This window comes from Urocitellus parryii, chromosome 15 (assembly GCF_045843805.1).
Source record: "Urocitellus parryii isolate mUroPar1 chromosome 15, mUroPar1.hap1, whole genome shotgun sequence".
Classification (NCBI taxonomy): domain Eukaryota; kingdom Metazoa; phylum Chordata; class Mammalia; order Rodentia; family Sciuridae; genus Urocitellus; species Urocitellus parryii.
The window spans coordinates 2,065,387-2,082,503 of record NC_135545.1 but is presented as its reverse complement, the minus strand read 5'-3'; positions in this window follow the sequence as shown (position 1 = coordinate 2,082,503).

The following is a 17,117-nucleotide window of genomic DNA, read 5'->3' as shown; positions in this document are numbered from 1 at the left end:
GCTGGGACTGAGGAGCAGGCGGGGTCTGCGGGGAGCGGCCCGCGTGCAGGAGCCCGTGCTCCTCCTCCGGCCGCAAGGGACGCTACCGGTCTCCAGCCTGCGTCTCCCCCTCACTCGCCACCTCGCCTCCCGGGCCATCTCGCAGAAGGCGCCATGTGCTGGTCCCTCTTCTGCACCCTTCTTCCGCCGTCCTAAGTCGGGGTGGATAGTCCTTGTAGAGCTGCATTGTCTGCCCCAGATCCATCCGTTGAAGTCCCCAGTCTCTCAGAATGTGACTTTATTTGGAGATAGGGCCTTTAAAGAGACAGTGAAGGTAAAAATGGGTCCTAATAATACAACAGATTAGGACAAAGACAGGCACAGAGGGAAGGTCACCTGCAAGCCAAGGACAGAGGCCGCAGGAGGAGCCGGGCTTTCGGATTCCAGAACTGTGAGGAAAGAAGTCCACGTGAAGTCGTGTGACCCCTGAGACTGCGAGGGCAGCCCCCCCGGTGGGCCCAGGCTGGGCTTCACGGAGAGCAGACTTCAGAGCAGCGTTTATCCACACATCTAATGAAATAAAAGTGTTCAAATAATGGAGGGACTTCTACTAAGAATGAAAGGACAAATAGGGAGTCTCGAGCTCTGGGAATGGCGGAGGCCAAGGGGATGAAGGCGACCTTCGCTGCTCTCCGTGGAGACACTTGGGCTTGCTCTTCCCATCTGTTGCACAAGCTCATACTGGTCCTTCTCTCAAGTCCCTGGTACCGTCAACCTAGCGTGTTCCTTGGTGGGGGACCTGGCCTGCTACCTCTGATGCTCCTGGACCCACTCCACCTCCACCCCCCCACCCCCGCAGGCGCGCGCGCGCACACACACACACACACACACACACACACACACACGCACTGGCCGCCTCTTTCTCTCATGCAAATGGCAGTGATAGGGGCTGTGGTGTGGCCCAGCTTCCCACTGATGCCCCCTGGGAGGTGAGCATAACCAGCTTTTCAAGGTCTCTGGCTCCCTGCTGTACTACAGATACATGTGGGAGACCCCCACCCCCAAAGAAATGGAAAGCCTGGGAAGATTTGCAAATATGCCACTCTGTTTTCTTCAAGCCACACACAGCTCAGGGGGCTGAGGTGGGAAGCCTTGCTGGCTTGAGATTCCTGAGTATGACCTCATTTATCTGAATATTAAACTTCTCAGGTTCGTGCACAACAAGGATCTGAAAGAAATTAGCAGAGATATAGATAGTTGCTTATTGCTGAGAGATTGAGATCTGTTTGTAGGCTTATTCAGGCAAGTTTTTTTTGTGTGTGTGTTACTGGAAATTGAACCCAGGACTATTCTACTTCTGAGCTATGTCCCAGCTCCATTTTAAATTTTATTTTGATACATGCTCTTGCTAAATTGCTGAGGCTGGTGTTGCACTTTCGATTCTTCTGTCTCAGCCTCCCAATTACGGCTGTGTGCCACTGTGCTAGTGTGGGCAAGCTCTTCATCTGCCAACAAAGTGAACAAAAACCGGGGGAGGGGGATCCCAGAAGAACAAAACAGAATCCAGAGTTAACACCACACATTCCAATTATAGTGTTCTCTTTTTTGGGGGGAGGTTGGGGGAGTACCAGGGATTGAACCCAGGGGTGCTTAACCAGTTACTGGGCCATGTCACACCCTCACCTTCATCCTGTTTTTGTACTTCTTTTAGAGACAGGGTCTTGCTGACTTGCTCAGGGCCTCACTAAGTTGCTGGGGCTGACTTGGGAATTGCATTTTTTCTGCCTTAACCCCCCCCAAGCCAGATGTGCAGCACCATGCCTGGCAGTGCCCTATTTTCAACCAAAAATCACTAGACAAGCCAGAATGCAGGAAAGGCAGACTACTGCTTACCAACAAGAGCAGTGACACCAGAGTAACCAAGCACTGAGATGTGGGTTCAACAGACATAGACTTCAAAGCAGGTTTTGTTATGCTCGAATTCAGGACCCCCAAAGACCACCAGAGACCAAGAAAGATGTAAGCAGCAAAGAGGTGTTTATTGAGAGCTAGGTCAGTCCTCTGCGAGCACACAGCAACTAGTGACGTCAAGAGGCCCCGAGCCCAGGGTTTGCAGCAGTCTTATACACTCTTTGGGGAAGGCAGGGACTTCACATACATCATAGCATCTCTCAGCAAATCATCACACACCGCGGGAAAATCATAAAACAACTCTAAAACATGATTAGCACATTCACTGGTGGGAACAAGTTGGGCAGGGGTGATTGGTCAGTACAAGAGGGGGATTCTTTGAACTGATTGGTTTAGGCCCTGGGGGTGTACATGCTGAACTCCATGGTTTCCCAACTTGTTATCAACCACCATAAACTACTGGGGGGTCATCTGGCATCCCAGGTATTTCCCTGTCTCATGCTGATTGGTGGTTGCTAGGGGGTTGCTAGGGTCCTCACCTAGGCTGACTGAGTCAGGGATACCTGGTTCTGCAGATCTCTCCTGTTATTTGTAGACAAACAACTCAGCAGGGTGGGTATGTGCCTAGGAGTGCTCTGTGGGTCTTTCTAAAGACAAGGGTCACGCCCCCTTCCTTGGATAGGCTTTGCTCTGAGGTAGAGGCTGGTTTTTCGATTTTATATTTTATGAAATGTGTTCAAAAGTTTAGGAAAATATGACAAGAATGAATTAATAAATGGAGTATCACCTCCAAGAAATGGAAATGATAAAAGCCAAGTGGAAATTTTAAGGCTAAAAATTACAATAACTGAAATGAAAACATCTGTAGATGGGCTTGTCATAATTTTTTTTTTTTTTGTACCCGGTATTGAACTCCATGGCACTCAACCACTGGGCCCCACCCCCAGCCCTATTTTGTATTTTTTTTTTTTTAGAGATAGGGTATCACTGAGTTGCTTAGTACTTTGCCATTGCTGAAGCTGGCTTTGAACTTTTGATCCTCCTATCTCAGCCTCCCGAGCCCCTGGGATTATAGGCATGCATCACAGTGCCCGGCTGTCATAATTTTTATATGGTACAAAACTGTCAACAAACCAAAATTAAAGTATGGTTATTAAGTTTAAAATCTACTTAGAAGGTCAGTAAAAATGAAGAGTGCGTGTGAGGGCCATTTCAGCCATGCAGCTAAAAAGAAGTAGGAGGAGAAAGACATTGAAGACATAGGAATGGATAACTTCCAAATTTGGGTGAAAACCATCAGCCCTATTGATTCAAGAAGCTTAACAAAACCTAAGTGGATTAAATGCAAAGAAAACTATAGCTCAACATTCTCATAATCAAACTATGAAGGTCAAAAGGTCAGAGAAAATGTTGAAAGTAGCAACAGAAGTGACCCTGAATTTTGGCCAGCAACGCCTTGTGCCTTTGTGATATTTAGCAACCCCTGTGGACTCTACCTGGTAACTTCCTTGGATCCCTTTAACATCTGTAGAAGCTTTAGTGAGGCCCCCTCATTCATGACTCACATTCTCAGTAATTGGCATCCCCCACCAAAGAGTATAAAAAACTGAACTTTAGGTTTGATTTGAACATGTCCATTTTGTCTTTTACTGAACCACTATATGTATTCACTGCCTGCCGTTTTGTTGGGGTTGATTTGCTTAGTTTAACTTAAAATAAAAGCTTGTATAATGTATTTCGGTACTTTTTACTTCCTATAAAAGTATTTAGTGTTACAAATTGCCCTTATTTTTTTTTTTTAAACTGGGGATTGAATTCAGTGGTGCTTTACCACGAAGATACCTCCCCAGCCCTTTTTATTTTTTTATTTTGACCCAGGGTCTTGCTAAGTTGTTGAGGCTGCCCTTGAACTTTCTATCCTCCTGCCTCAGCTTTTAGGGCTGCTGGCATGACAGCTGTTGGCCACAATGCCAGCTTATTTTTGATCTGTAGTTCAACTAGGAGTATGTGGTTTTTGTATTTTATTTAGAGAAAGGGTCTCACAGATTGGCTTAGTGACTCACTTTTGCTGAGGTTGGCTTTGAACTCGCCATCTTCCTGCCTCAGCCTCTCAAGCCGCTGGGATTACAGGTGTGCGCCACTTAGCCCAGTTTGTGTCGTCCTGTTTATAAGGGGATTGCCCAGATTCATTTCTGTTCATGATTTACGATTAAATCCTGTTGGGGTTAGTAGACAGTGCATATGATCTCAACTTTGAAATTAGTTTTTTCTTCTGATTGCATATGTCTTCCCTTGTTCAATGTTCAGTGTGCACTGGAGATGGATTTGTGGTTTTCAAATTTGGGTGAAATCAAATATGTACACATTTTTACTGTTTATATAGATCTTGTTTCCTTACCTAGAAAAATCAATTCATATGTTGGGTCACATTCAATATTTTATTTCATTTATAAGCTCCATCAGGAAATAAATTGATCCTAAATAAAATTTAAAAATTAATCTGAAGGTTCAGAATTTTATTAGAACAGAAACAGCATTAGGTCCCAAAGAAAACCGCTCTGGACTTTTGACAGTCACCTCTCCGTCACCGCAGGCTGCCTGTGCTGATGCCTAGGAAGGGAGCCACTCGCCTCCTGGGATTTGGCCTGCACACCACAGGGCGTTGAGCTCCGGCTCCCAAGCTGGCTGCTCAGTGGTGCACACAGGCCCGCTGGGAGGCTGGCGGGGAGGCTGGTGGGGAGGATCCAGGGGAGGATTGCGGGAAGGCTGGAGGGAAGGCCCGCCAGATGGATGGCCAGGGGGACTGTGGGGGGGACTGTGGGAAGGACTGAGGGAAGGTTGGCAGGAAGTTGGCGGTGGTGGGGGTGGGGGTGGGGTGGGCGGGGGCGGTACCACCGGGAGGACTGCCGAAGGCTGGCAGGAGGACCTCAGGAAGGCTGGCTGGGAGGACTGCGGGACGGCTGGCTGGGAGCCTGGCAGGGAGGCTGGCTGGGAGCCTGGCAGGGAGGCTGGCTGGGAGGACCGCGGGAAGGCTGGCTGGGAGGACCGCGGGAAGGCTGGCTGGGAGGACCGTGGGACGGCTGGCTGGGAGCCTGGTAGGGAGGCTGGCTGGGAGGACCGTGGGGCGGCTGGCTGGGAGGACCAAGGGACGGCTGGCTGGGAGGCTGGCTGGGAGGCTGGCTGGGAGGACGGCAGGGAGGCTGGCTGGGAGGACCGCGGGAAGGCTGGCTGGGAGGACCGCGGGAAGGCTGGCTGGGAGGACCGCGGGAAGGCTGGCTGGGAGGACCGCGGGAAGGCTGGCTGGGAGGACCGCGGGAAGGCTGGCTGGGAGCCTGGCAGGGAGGCTGGCTGGGAGGACGGCAGGGAGGCTGGCTGGGAGGACGGCAGGGAGGCTGGCTGGGAGGACCGCGGGAAGGCTGGCTGGGAGGACCGTGGGGCGGCTGGCTGGGAGGACCGCGGGAAGGCTGGCTGGGAGGACCGCGGGAAGGCTGGCTGGGAGGACCGCGGGAAGGCTGGCTGGGAGGACCGCGGGAAGGCTGGCTGGGAGGACCGCGGGAAGGCTGGCTGGGAGGACCGCGGGAAGGCTGGCTGGGAGGACCGTGGGGCGGCTGGCTGGGAGCCTGGCAGGGAGGCTGGCTGGGAGGACGGCAGGGAGGCTGGCTGGGAGGTTCCCGAGGAGAATCCTGGGCGACCCAGACCACTGGGCAGATGCGCAGGATGCCGCGGTCGTCAGGAAGCGTGTTCGCTGGAGAGAAAAAGGGACGCAGCGGGCGCGCGGTGACGCCAGTGAAGGTGAAGATGTGCCCACCGTCCGCCACGTCGCAGAAGGTCAGGACCCCCAGCTCGGCGTCCAGCAGGATCCCCAGGCGGCGCAGGCGGGGCAGCAGCCGCAGCTCGGTCGTTGGCTCCGTGCAGGCAGCAAAGATCTTCCCAAGCCGCAGCCCCACAGTCCAGAAGCTGTGCTCGGTCGACAGCTGCAGCGGGCCCCGGCGGCTGGCCGCATCCGCACACACCCCCACATCCCACTCACGGCTGGTGCCCACGTCCACCTCCCAGTAGCTGCGGCCAGATTCCAGCCGTGGGGAGCCCAGCACACACGGAGAGTCGAATCTCTCGGCTCCAGAGCTCCCCCGCTGTGCAGAGCCCGCGTAGCGCACACTCCGCAGGTCCGGGGAGATGGCCAGGTGGCTGTGCGCCGTGTCCACGTCCAGTGTCACGTCCACTGTGTGGAGAGAAGCCGGAGGTCAGCGTGAACACGCACGCATAGTGCCCTTTGCCCGCTGCTCTTGTCACTTTTCTCCCCCAAGTCAGAATGTTCCCGGACAGACTTCCTCGGCCTCTGTTAGGTCCCATGTTATGAACAGAACCCGTGAGCATCACGGTTTCACTCTCCATAGTTCTTTCTACGTTATTGAACTGCCTGATTATTTGTCTTCCCTTTAGGACAAAGGATACATGAAGGAAAATACCACGACTATTACTTGGACTCAAAATCATCGCACAAAGTAGCACAAATTTAGTGAAAATAGAGATGACTTTAAATCAACTTGGCTTGATGGGAGATATGTTCCCCTTGATTGCAGAATTCTAAGATAGCAAGGTCATTTGCTCTGTAGCTACCTTTCTGTTGAGTCTCGCTGGCTAGGACATTTCAACACAGGCTTTTGCTTTTCTGTAGCTAGAGAGAAAAGAGGAACTAGGTGCCCAAAGCCAAAGTGGGCTAACGGAAGAGCTGAGGCTAGAGGGAGGGAGCTCTGTGGCCAGGAGCCAGGATGTGCTCAGAGGGGCAGATGGACCTGAGGAGGATGGCTAGTCTATGGTCAATGTCTCCCAGCCCCAGGGGGTACACAGTGGCTGCTGCTACCCTGTTTATGCATCTGGGGACTATGGGAGCCTCTGAGGGAGTTCTGGGGTCCCTATGATAGGGCTCAGGAAGATGCTCAGACTATGCAGCAGCTGAGAGGTGTGCCCAGGAAAGTGTCAGGACATGTTTCCCCATGCCGCACAGAGGCTGTCATGAGCCAGGGGAACCTGCCAAAGTCATCACCACGGCTGTCCCCAACACATCCAGCACTGAATACTGGACCCTTCTCCCAGACGCAGGAAACGGAAGGAGCCAGCACAGGCACATTGGAATGAGCCCAGGTGCAGGAATCTGCATCCTGAGTTCAGCATGTTCCAAATGCAGCCAAGCAGTGATGACCCAGCTGAGCTCAGAGCTGTGGGGCAGAGCCTCACGGTTCCAGGAGGAAGGCACACACCTCAGTGCTCAGGCCTGGAGTCCCTGGGAACTGTGTGGGGGCAGACATGCTTTCTTCCCTTGCCCCAGAGCCTGACCACTGGGGCACATTCCCTGTCCCCACCCTCTTGGGGGTAGAGCCACCTTGCAAAGTCCCAGGCCTCACTGCAGAGGGGGCAAGGGGCAGTGGGCTGGGCTGCAGCCATGTCAGAAGCACCAAGTTCTTGTCAGGACTGCAGTTCTCACACCAGCCTAGTGCTTCAGAGCCACATGTGCATGTCAACAAGACCCCAAGGACTTCAAGGACTTTCAAATCTGAGAAATCTGAGGGTCCGTGTTCCAGGAAATGACCAGGCAGAGCCCATGGCCAGGTGATTTGTAATCAAGTCTTACAGGAAGCAGGAGGAAAGAGTACTGAGAAGAAGCTGCAGGTGATGTTAGGAGTGGATTCTACTCGACCTAGTACACCCCAAAATGTCTTCCACGTATCCATAGCCATGTTTCAGGCACCAAACTGCTATCAGTGACATTGGTATGGGTGACATCCACTGTGGGCGCCAGAGTTCTCGGGCACAACCTAAACATGACGCTTTGATAAAATTTCCCACGTGGTTCTATGTGCACTCAGGTGGAAACAGTTGTTTGTGAAGCCTAGAACCTCAGGGAGAGAATTCAGTTCTTGCACCTACTAAATGGAGAGCCTGCTGGTGGGTGGGGCCGGCAGGTGAGTGGGTGGGGCGGGGCAGCTTCCTTACCTTGGAACTTCTTTATCCTTGGGTTTAGCTTCAGAATGGCCCTCAGCCTGGGCTCCAGTTTCTTCATCTTGGACACTATCCTGTCCAGCTGGACGTGGTGCACGGTGCTGTCCTTCTCAGAGAGTATGGAGCACTGGGGGCACAGCACGCCCTCCGCCAGGGGCTCCTTCCACAGGGAGTCGAGGCACCGTTGGCAGCAGACGTAGCCGCATTCCAAGATCATAGGAGTTTCAAGGTGACCGAAGCAGACAGGACAGGTACATGCTTCTCTGAGGTGCTGTGCCATGGCCGGTGCCCGGGGAAGGACAGAGGTGACGGTGCGTTCCAGAGGCCCAGTTTCCTCGACAGGGAGGGAAGATCACTGCCCACTGGATGGTCACAGCGGCAGGCAAACCCGAGGGACCCTCGGCAGGCACTGTGGACACCTGAAACGCTGGCAGGAACAGCAGACAGGACTCATCAGGAGGCGGCAGCCCCACAGGGCAGCCCCAGGGACGGGTGGTTCCCCAAAGCCTCTGGGTGGAGAGGAGCTGAGGGCCAAGCACACAGTCAGTCAGCTTTGAGGACGGGGGAGCACATAAACTATCCCACGGAGGGCCTTTGCCGACTAATTCCACCTGGAAAGGGCGGTTTTGCTAGACTTGTTGGATTTCACTTGAGCTGGCACCTGGAAGATAAATCCCAAATGCATGTGCACCGAGTGTTTCCACTGGACGGAGGAGGTCTGGCCACAAGACCTTTCACTCCCCCAGCTGTCCAGCCTGGAAATGGCAAAACCACGGCCTGAGAGGACACCCCAAAGCACCAGGGCAAAGCCAACTTGATGGCTGTCATGGGCAAACTTGAGGGTTCAGGTGGCGCAGAGGGTGTGGCGGGAAGGTGGGAGGGTGTGGCGGGAAGGTGGGCGGGTGCAGCCCTGCTGAACAGCAGGGAGCTCCACAGGAGGTACCAGGACCACGTCTGGTGCCCAGGCAGCCACCACGGATCTAGTGCACTGAACTCCGGAGAGCACAGCAGAGCACCTCTGGTGTTTGCTGGGCAGGGCGGGAGTGGGGACAGGGACAGAGCCTGAGGCGGCCCAGGCTGAGGAAGTGGGGACTGAAACTCTTCCCCCAGCTCCTCAGGAGGTCATCCAGGTCCCCACTACCTTTAAGAGGACGGAGACTGCTCTCTCTGCAGCCCAGATAGCGAAAGCCAGATCCCACCTGGCGCAGAGGAGCAGAGGGGCCCTGTTGTGGGATACTGGCCGTGGGCCCTGGGGGGGACCTTGGAGGGTGCTGCTTAGGGAGGCCACCGTCCCAGCACTGGCTCTCTCACAGCCCTGGGCAGAAACTGGAGAAGCAGCAGCAAGTCCCCGAGACTGCACTCACAGGACACCCTCAGGCCCTCAGTGGAGAGTTCCCCTTCATCCAATCAGATCTGTATTGAGTGCGACCATTTACTGCAGGTGGTGGGTGTTCACTACAAAGACCGCAGGTTACTTTGTCTTCAAAATGTTTGTTGAAAACTTAAAGTGGCAAAATATCCCCCTGGGGTGTTTCTAGGTGACCTTGACTGTGGGCCCAAGGGTGAGATTTGGAGTGAGGATTGGCTGAAACTTTTTAACCATCATGCAACATTGTTAATCTTCTAAAAAGAAGGGCTAGTTTCAGTTTTCCCTGCTGAAGGGGAAATTGCTCCATGTTTCAGGGGAATTTGTTCAACCTGCTCCAAGATCTATGCAAACCACTTCCCTGGACCACAGCTGTTTCCCCAAAGCACCTTTCCTCCAGAACGAAGGTAATGTGGAAGTTGGTGAGTGAGCCCCAGACTCTTCCCTGGTTGTCAGTTAGCCAGTGGTAGACTTGTAAGTTAGTGTCCAAGGTAAAATATTGCCATATGCATACTATTTCCCATCCACCACAACACCAATAAGACACACGCCAGAAAGAAATGTTTCAGAAACTGTCCTTGTGGTTTTAGGAGAGTCACAGGTGATAGAGATTTGAGGGGTGTTGGGTGGCGGTGGCCATGCCTGTGACCTCCACAACTCAGGAGGCTGAGGCAGGAGGATGGCAAGTTTGAGGCCAGCCTGGACAATTAGCAAGACCCAGTCTCAAAATAAAATAAATAGAACTGGGGCTGGGAGCAGTGGCACTTGCCTGTAATCCCAGAAGCTCGGGAGGCTGAGGCAGGAAGATCACAAGTTCAAAGCCAGCCTCAGCAAAAATCAAGGCACTAAGCAACTCAGTGAGACCCTGTCTCTAAATAAAATACCAAATAGGGCTGGGGATGTGGCTCAGTGGTCAAGTGCCCCTGAGTTCAATTCCCTGTATTAAAATAAACCAAAACCTAACCACACTGGGGATTTAGTTCAATCCTCAGGATGGTTAAAAAAAAAAAAAAAAAGATTGGAAGGTGAGAATAGAGAACAGATGGGGTGCTGGGGTGGAGGGCGAGAGGCGGAGCCCATGCTGGGTGTGGAGGACACAGTAGTCACTCACCAGTTCCTGGGCACTCCTGGGGTGCTGCTGCTGTCACGCTGTTCAGCTGGAGGAGTCCGTGCTCCCTGGATGCCCGCGGAGGCGAGTGCGGAGTGGAAGGTGGAAGACTTCCGCACCCTGGAGGAAGAGAGGACCCAGAAAGCAGGATCCGTGGATGGGGAGGTCTTCTCCCTTTTATATCCTGGGTCTTCTTTGCCCTCCCACATTCCTGCTGTGATGGCAGATGCAGGTGGGACCCTCAAAAAGTGGGGAACAGGTGGAGCAAGTGGGGAACAGGTGGAGCGATGGGGCCGGTGGGGGGAGATCTGGGAGGAAGGGCCTGGGTGTCTCGTTTTTTGCTGAGAACTCCTTCATTAACAGTCTTCAGGACAGCTGGGCCTTGCGGAAGTCAAGATTTCAGTTCCCAGGTGGTCTTCTGGTTTTCCCTGGCTCAGACTGGACTCCATTTTCATGATTGGACTTGATATTAGACCCAATTTACCCAACTGCGCTAACTGCCTATCTTTAAACCTGGCTTCCGGGCTGGGGTGGAAGCCAGGTTGGGCCCAGGAGGGGCCAGCGCTCTGGCCCTGAGCCAGCCCAGCCGTCCTGGACCCTCGGTCACTTCACATCTGGGGGCTTATTTCTAGCTGCCAGCCTGACTGGATTGAGGATTCCTGGAGACCCAGAGGGCATTATTTGGGGTACATCTGTGAGATGTAGCCAGAGGATATGAGCACAGAAGTCTGGGTGGACGAGGCAGGGACGGTCCACCTCAGTGAAGTGGACCCCCAATGGCCCAGGAGCCAGTACAGGACAAATACCAAAGGCAGCCTGGTCTCCCTCCAGCCGGGCCGCTGACCCTTTGTGCTGCCTGGGACTTTGGGCTCCTGGGCCTTGGCCCAGCACAGTCTCTGGCAGCCCCAGGATCTCAGGCCTTCTGCCTGGGACAGGGATCCCCACCACTGGCCTCTCTGGTCTGAGGCCTTGGGCTCCAGGGAGCAACTCTGTTCCTGTGCAGTGTGGGGCTTCCGTCTGTTTCTGGGCAGACCTGTCCGGAGCTCCTTGGAGCCTCTGGAGGGACAATGTCTTTTCAGAGGTCATGAGTGGAGGTGGGGCTTAAGGTCCCCAGGTGGCTTCACGACCAGGAAGCCCAGGCCAGCCTCAGCAGCTAATGAGACCCTGTCTCAAAACAAAACAAAGAGCTGAGGATACAGCTCAGTGGTAGAGAGCCTATGTCTCAAACCCCAGTGCCATAAAAAATGGACCAATAAGCTGGAATTCCATCCAGGTGCGGCGGTGCACACCCGTGATCCTGACAACTTGGAAGTCTGAGGCAGGAGGATTGCAAGTTCAGGGCCAGTCTCAGCCACTTAGGAAGACGCCGACTCAGCATGAGAAACTAAAAGAGCTGGGGATGGAGCTCGGTACAGAATGCTGCCGGGTTGAATCCTGAGTCAGAAAACTAATTATGCCACCTTGATTCTCCTTGCCCCCTTTGGCTCAATGTCTGCATACATTTACGGCATGAAGCCAAGAGCTGAGGAGTAAGGTGGATGGAGCAGCCATCATTCACAGAGCTCACAGCTGTTACCCCAGGGTCAGGGGACTGAAGGTTCAAATAAAACAGCTGCTGGGACCGCGAGGCTCAGGCCTGCTGCTGCGCCTGAGAGGTAATCCTCTGACAGGCAGGCTAGGAGAGGCCGCCTGGAAGATCCCCCCCCCCCCAGGAAGAACAGAAGGAAAATGGCGCAGGAGAGGAGAGCCGCGGCTCTGAAGCAGCCTGGAGAGGACTGCCCGTCCTCCCTCCAGGTGACTCTGCTAAGGTGGGATTGCAGTAAATCACGGAGCGCATCTTCAAGCAAAAGATGGAAGCTTTATTATCAGCTGGCGGTCCGCATCCACCAGCTGCTGGGACAAGGGGTAGGCTGGACGTGTCATGCCAGATTCGTGGGACCCCAATAGACCTCCAGGAGCCGAATCCGATGCAAGCACACAAGAGTCTTTATTGCCAGCTCGAGCCTGGACTCAAAACCGTTCCTCATGCAGCGGTCCCAGGGAGTGAGTCCCGGTCCAGTGAGATTTTATAGGTTTTGGGGGATACTCTATGCGTCACAGCATCACATAGCAAATCATTTCATATCTTGGGAAAATCAAACAACAACTCAGCATTGATTAGCACATTCACTGGCGGGAACAAGTTGGGTAGGGGTGATTGGTTAGTACAAGCGGGGGGGGGGGTTCCTTTGAGCTGATTGGTTTAGGCCACGTGGGGTGTACATGCTGAACTACATGGTCTCCCAACTTGTTATCAACCACCATAAACTACTTGGGGGTCATCTGGCATCCCATGTATTTCCCGGTCTCAAACTGATTGGAGGTTGCTAGGGGGGTTGCTGTGGGTTCTCACCTAGCTTGAGTCAGGGACACCTGGCACCTCAGACCTCTCCAGTTATTTACAGACAAACTTAACTCAGCAGGGTGGGTATGTGCTTAGGGGTGCTCTGTGGGTCTTTCCAAGGACAAGGGTCACACCCCCTTCCTTAGGACAGGCCTGGAGGTAGAAGCTGGTGTTATTATTTTCAAAAATGGAGTCACATCAGTTTCTCATCCCCCCTTTGTCTGAAAACTTGGGGACCCATCATGGTTCCCTCAGTTGGGGGTCTATTTGGGCAGGCCCTACATCTTGGTAGGATTCTCCTTCTGGGTCTAGGGCTTGAGAGTGGGTACGCAGAACCGTCATCTGAACTGTGTCTACTCTGTCCTTGACGAAAGCCACTAGCTTGTTAAGAGTACATGGGCCCAAGGTCAAGACTACAAGTAATACCACAAGTGGCCCTACTAAGGGGGACACTAGGGTTGCCAACCAGGGGGTCCTGTTTACAGTGACTCAAACCATCCCTGAGGGTCTTCTCTTTCCCCCTTCCTCTTAGCTGGTCCTTCTTGAACTTTGGTTAGGGAGTGGTCAACAGAAAAGCAACATTCCTCTTTTAAGGCAGCCTATAGTCCCCCTCGGTGCCCAAACACCAGGTCCAACCCTCTCCGATTTTGGAGTCCATCTTCTGATAGGGAAGTTAGGGTCTCTTGCAAATGGGCCATGGATTTTCCCAGCTCTTGAATGTCTAAGTCCACCGCTTCTCGTAAGCTGTCGTAGGACTGCTTGGGGGTGATTGTGGAAGCTACTCCTGTCCCTACTCTGGCTAGACCCCGCAGTGTTCCAATTGTGGTTGGAACTACAGTTATTGGCTCTGAGTGTTCTGGGAAGCCCTTGCTCGTGGGCTAGCAGAACTTCATCATCAGAGTGAAGAGTTCTCTTAGGCACTACCCACACCGGTACGCAGAGGGACTTAGTTTGGTTCAGGACTTGGGTGTGGATGCAGGGAGTGAGACCCACCACTGGGGTCAAGCAAGCCCACCACATGTTTTCAGGTGGAACCAAGTACTGGGGCGATGACACGTGGGCTCCCAGAAGGGTACTGTTACACAGTGGGGAAGGGATTGGCTCCTCTGCCCCCGTAACACAAGTGCCTTGACCCCTTATCTGTTGAAGTGTTAGGCGGGAGGTGGAGGGGGCCACCTACACGGGAAATCCCGTTACTCTTGGTATAGTTCCCAGAGGCGGCTATCCCCTCATGAAAGGGAGGACTAGCAGTGTGACCAGACCAGCAGTCAGTGGTCATTTTAGGCTTGGCTTCATTAAGGAGGCGGACTGACCCTTCCAGAGGCCAAAAAGGGTGTGTCCCTGCACTTCCGGGGGAGCTGGGGAGCTGATGGCCTGCAGTTGGTAGTGACCGAGGCTCTCGGTGTCACAGACTGAATGACTGGGGGTTCAGTAGGTTTCAGGGGTGCTAACACTGCGTCGGACCCCCGGGTTTCACGTATGTGGGTGTGACAAGCGATCTTAAACAGTAATCCTGATCATACCCCGATGGGTACAACCTCGATCCCCCGGTGCGCCCAGCCTCCCACTGACTCTGCAACCTGAACAGAAACTGGGTTGCATAAAAATGAGGCGCAGGCCCCGAACCTAGGGTGTAAGCTTTTTCGGGGGAGTACACCCCGTTTGACTGAGATAAGATCATCCGTTACAGGTGGGGGCCAGGCTATTGACCCCCACACTCTCACATCCCCATGTCTGGCAGTAAAACTGGTCTATCCCCCACATTGATGAACTGGTGAGCTACTCCTTCCACCTCCGGGGCCTCTTGACTCGACTGGGGGCCGGTGCGTCCACCCCTTGTGGGACTGCATTCCGGTTGGCCTTTAAGCCCAGCTCCAGTCTCGAATGTCCCAGCTACCTATGGCCAATTGGCAACTGTAACGTTGTCCAGCCTTGACCTCTGGGGCTTCCGAGGGAGGTGGAGTTGAGAACATCCCCAGTTCCCGTGTTAATTATTGGCCAAGTTCAGTTATAGGGCTGATGTGGGTTCTGATTCTGCCTTAAAGTCTCACCAAAATGCATCTCTCCTATAAAAAACAGGACCATCATTTTCAAAAAAGAATAATACGGTGACAAAAACCTACAGCTAACAGCCCCTGCTGGAAATTAAGCAGTTGAAATCTGGCACCCTGACCTATTTTTCTCTACATTTAAGCTTAAGCTTAAAGGGATCGTCCTTATTTTTGACCACTTGCCACTCTGGCTGATCTGGAATAAAGTCCCTCACCACAGTAGGGGGTCCGCAGGCCTGGCGTGGGTGTAATGGATCCAAGCGGCGATCCCGTCCACCTTGAGGGCAGTGGGAGTGGTCAGCACCCCTACGTAGGGTCCTTTCCAGCGTGGTTCCAGGTTTCCTGGCTGATACCTCTCAACCAACACCCAGTCTCCTGGCCTGAAGTGGTGAGGGTCCGGAGGTGGTCCAGTCTCACAGAGGGCCTTCAGTGGTGGCCACACATCTTGGTGGGCCTGCTGCAGGGCCCTGAGGGATTGTAAAAGCTGGTAATCATCAAATTCAGTTAGCAAGTCAGACTGCAAATTAGGAATCAAAGGGACGCTATTCCCAACATGATTTCAAAAGGGGCGAGTCCTAGTCTATATGGAGAGTTCCGTACTCTCTCAGGGCACCAGGAAGGAGAGCCACCCAGTCACGGCCAGTCTCCAGGGACCATTTAGGTAGGGTCTCTTTTAGAGCCTATTCATCCTCTCTAATGTCCTGAACTTTGGGGTCTCTATGCACAATGTAGTTTCCAACCGGTCCCCAAAACATTAGCCAAGCTCTGAATCACCCTGGAAACAAAAGCTGGTCCCTTGTCCGACCCTGTCATCACTGGGAGGCCACACCTGGGCAGCATGTCTTCCAGCAGCTTCTTCGCCACCATCAGTGCTGTCTCATGCTTGGTGGGAAATGCTTCAACCCATCCTGAAAGAGTCTCTGTAAAAACCAACAGATATTCATAACCACATTTTCCTGGTTTTACCTCAGTGAAATCCACTTCCCCAAAGGAGTGTTCCAGGCCGACTGGCGGGACCTCAGCACCCCCATTCCAACAGACGCTGGATGTGGGGTGTTATCCCCACTCTGGCTACCATGGACATGGGGTACTGTGGAACCCTGACGGGTCTGCGCCAGGTTTTCACTCAGTAAAGATCGCCGGCCTCTGCTCTTGTTGTCCCGTCCCCGTGGCCTCCACCCAAGCCCCAGGGTAGGATTGCAGCTGGTGGTCTCTGGGTGCCAGCTGCTCGGGAGGCCGGTATTCATCCTCCAGGGCAAGAGTTAATACCTGGATGGGCGTCCTCCAGAGTCTGACACTGAGATGCCCTCAGGTTGGCAGTGAATCTGAGCCTCTTCCCAGTAGGGGGTCAGGACATTCTGGAATCACCATGAATGAGTGGGATACCTGGCCCACGCCCAGGTCCACCGTCCTTCCGGGAGTCCGTGAATCTGGGCTCCTTCCGGTTGCTCCCTGCACCCAGGATGTCTTTCCTGGTAACTTTCTCTGGGGTTTCAATGGGACGGAATGCTGAGCTCCAGTGTCCACCAGAAAGTCATCTGAGTCCCCTCCACCTGAAGAGTCACCCTGGGTTCAAGGAGGGGAGCTGAACCCCGTCCCCCTAGTCACTATCTGGGTTGTTCAGAGTTAGAACTGGGCGAGGGTGGCCCCCTTCTCCTTGGCCCCTAAACTTTTGGGGACAGTCCTTGAGCCAGTGCCCCATTCCTGGGTTCTTTGGCAGATCCCGACTCCCTCTAGGAGGGCTCCCCTTACCCCCTGGCGGTCCTGGGGGAGTCACTGCCGCTGATCGCTGTTACCAGGACTCGGTCGTCTCCCGGTCGCCTTCACTTGTCTGTCTTCTGGCGAGTCCCGTGGTCGTACGGTTCTGGGCTATGGCTAGCAAAGCCTGCAAGGTTTCCCCTTCCCAGTCCTGCAGCTTCTCTAACTCCCTTCCAATGTCCGGCGCTGACTGCTTTACAAAGGCCACCACTCTGCCCCTCAGTTTCCTTCCGTTTCTGGACTGTCTAAAGGGCTCCAGTCACCTCTCTGAACACCCGGCTGAGGTCCCTCTCTACCTGGGCCAAGTGGGAAGGTTTCCAGCTGCCGCTCGGAGCCGGCCATTAGGGTGTGGCATCGGTCCTGCTTGGCCGTCCTGGAGTCCCCCGGTCCTGGCCTGGGTGGCTCCGGGGAAAGGTGGCGTCGTGTTGATTATATCCCGATCGGTCATGGGCCCGACCATCTGGGTCTGCGGAGTACGAGCACTGTGGACGGTCATCGCAGGTGGCCTGCTGGGTGGAGGACGCTGTCCGTCTGATGGGTTCTCTGGGAACCTAGCACTCA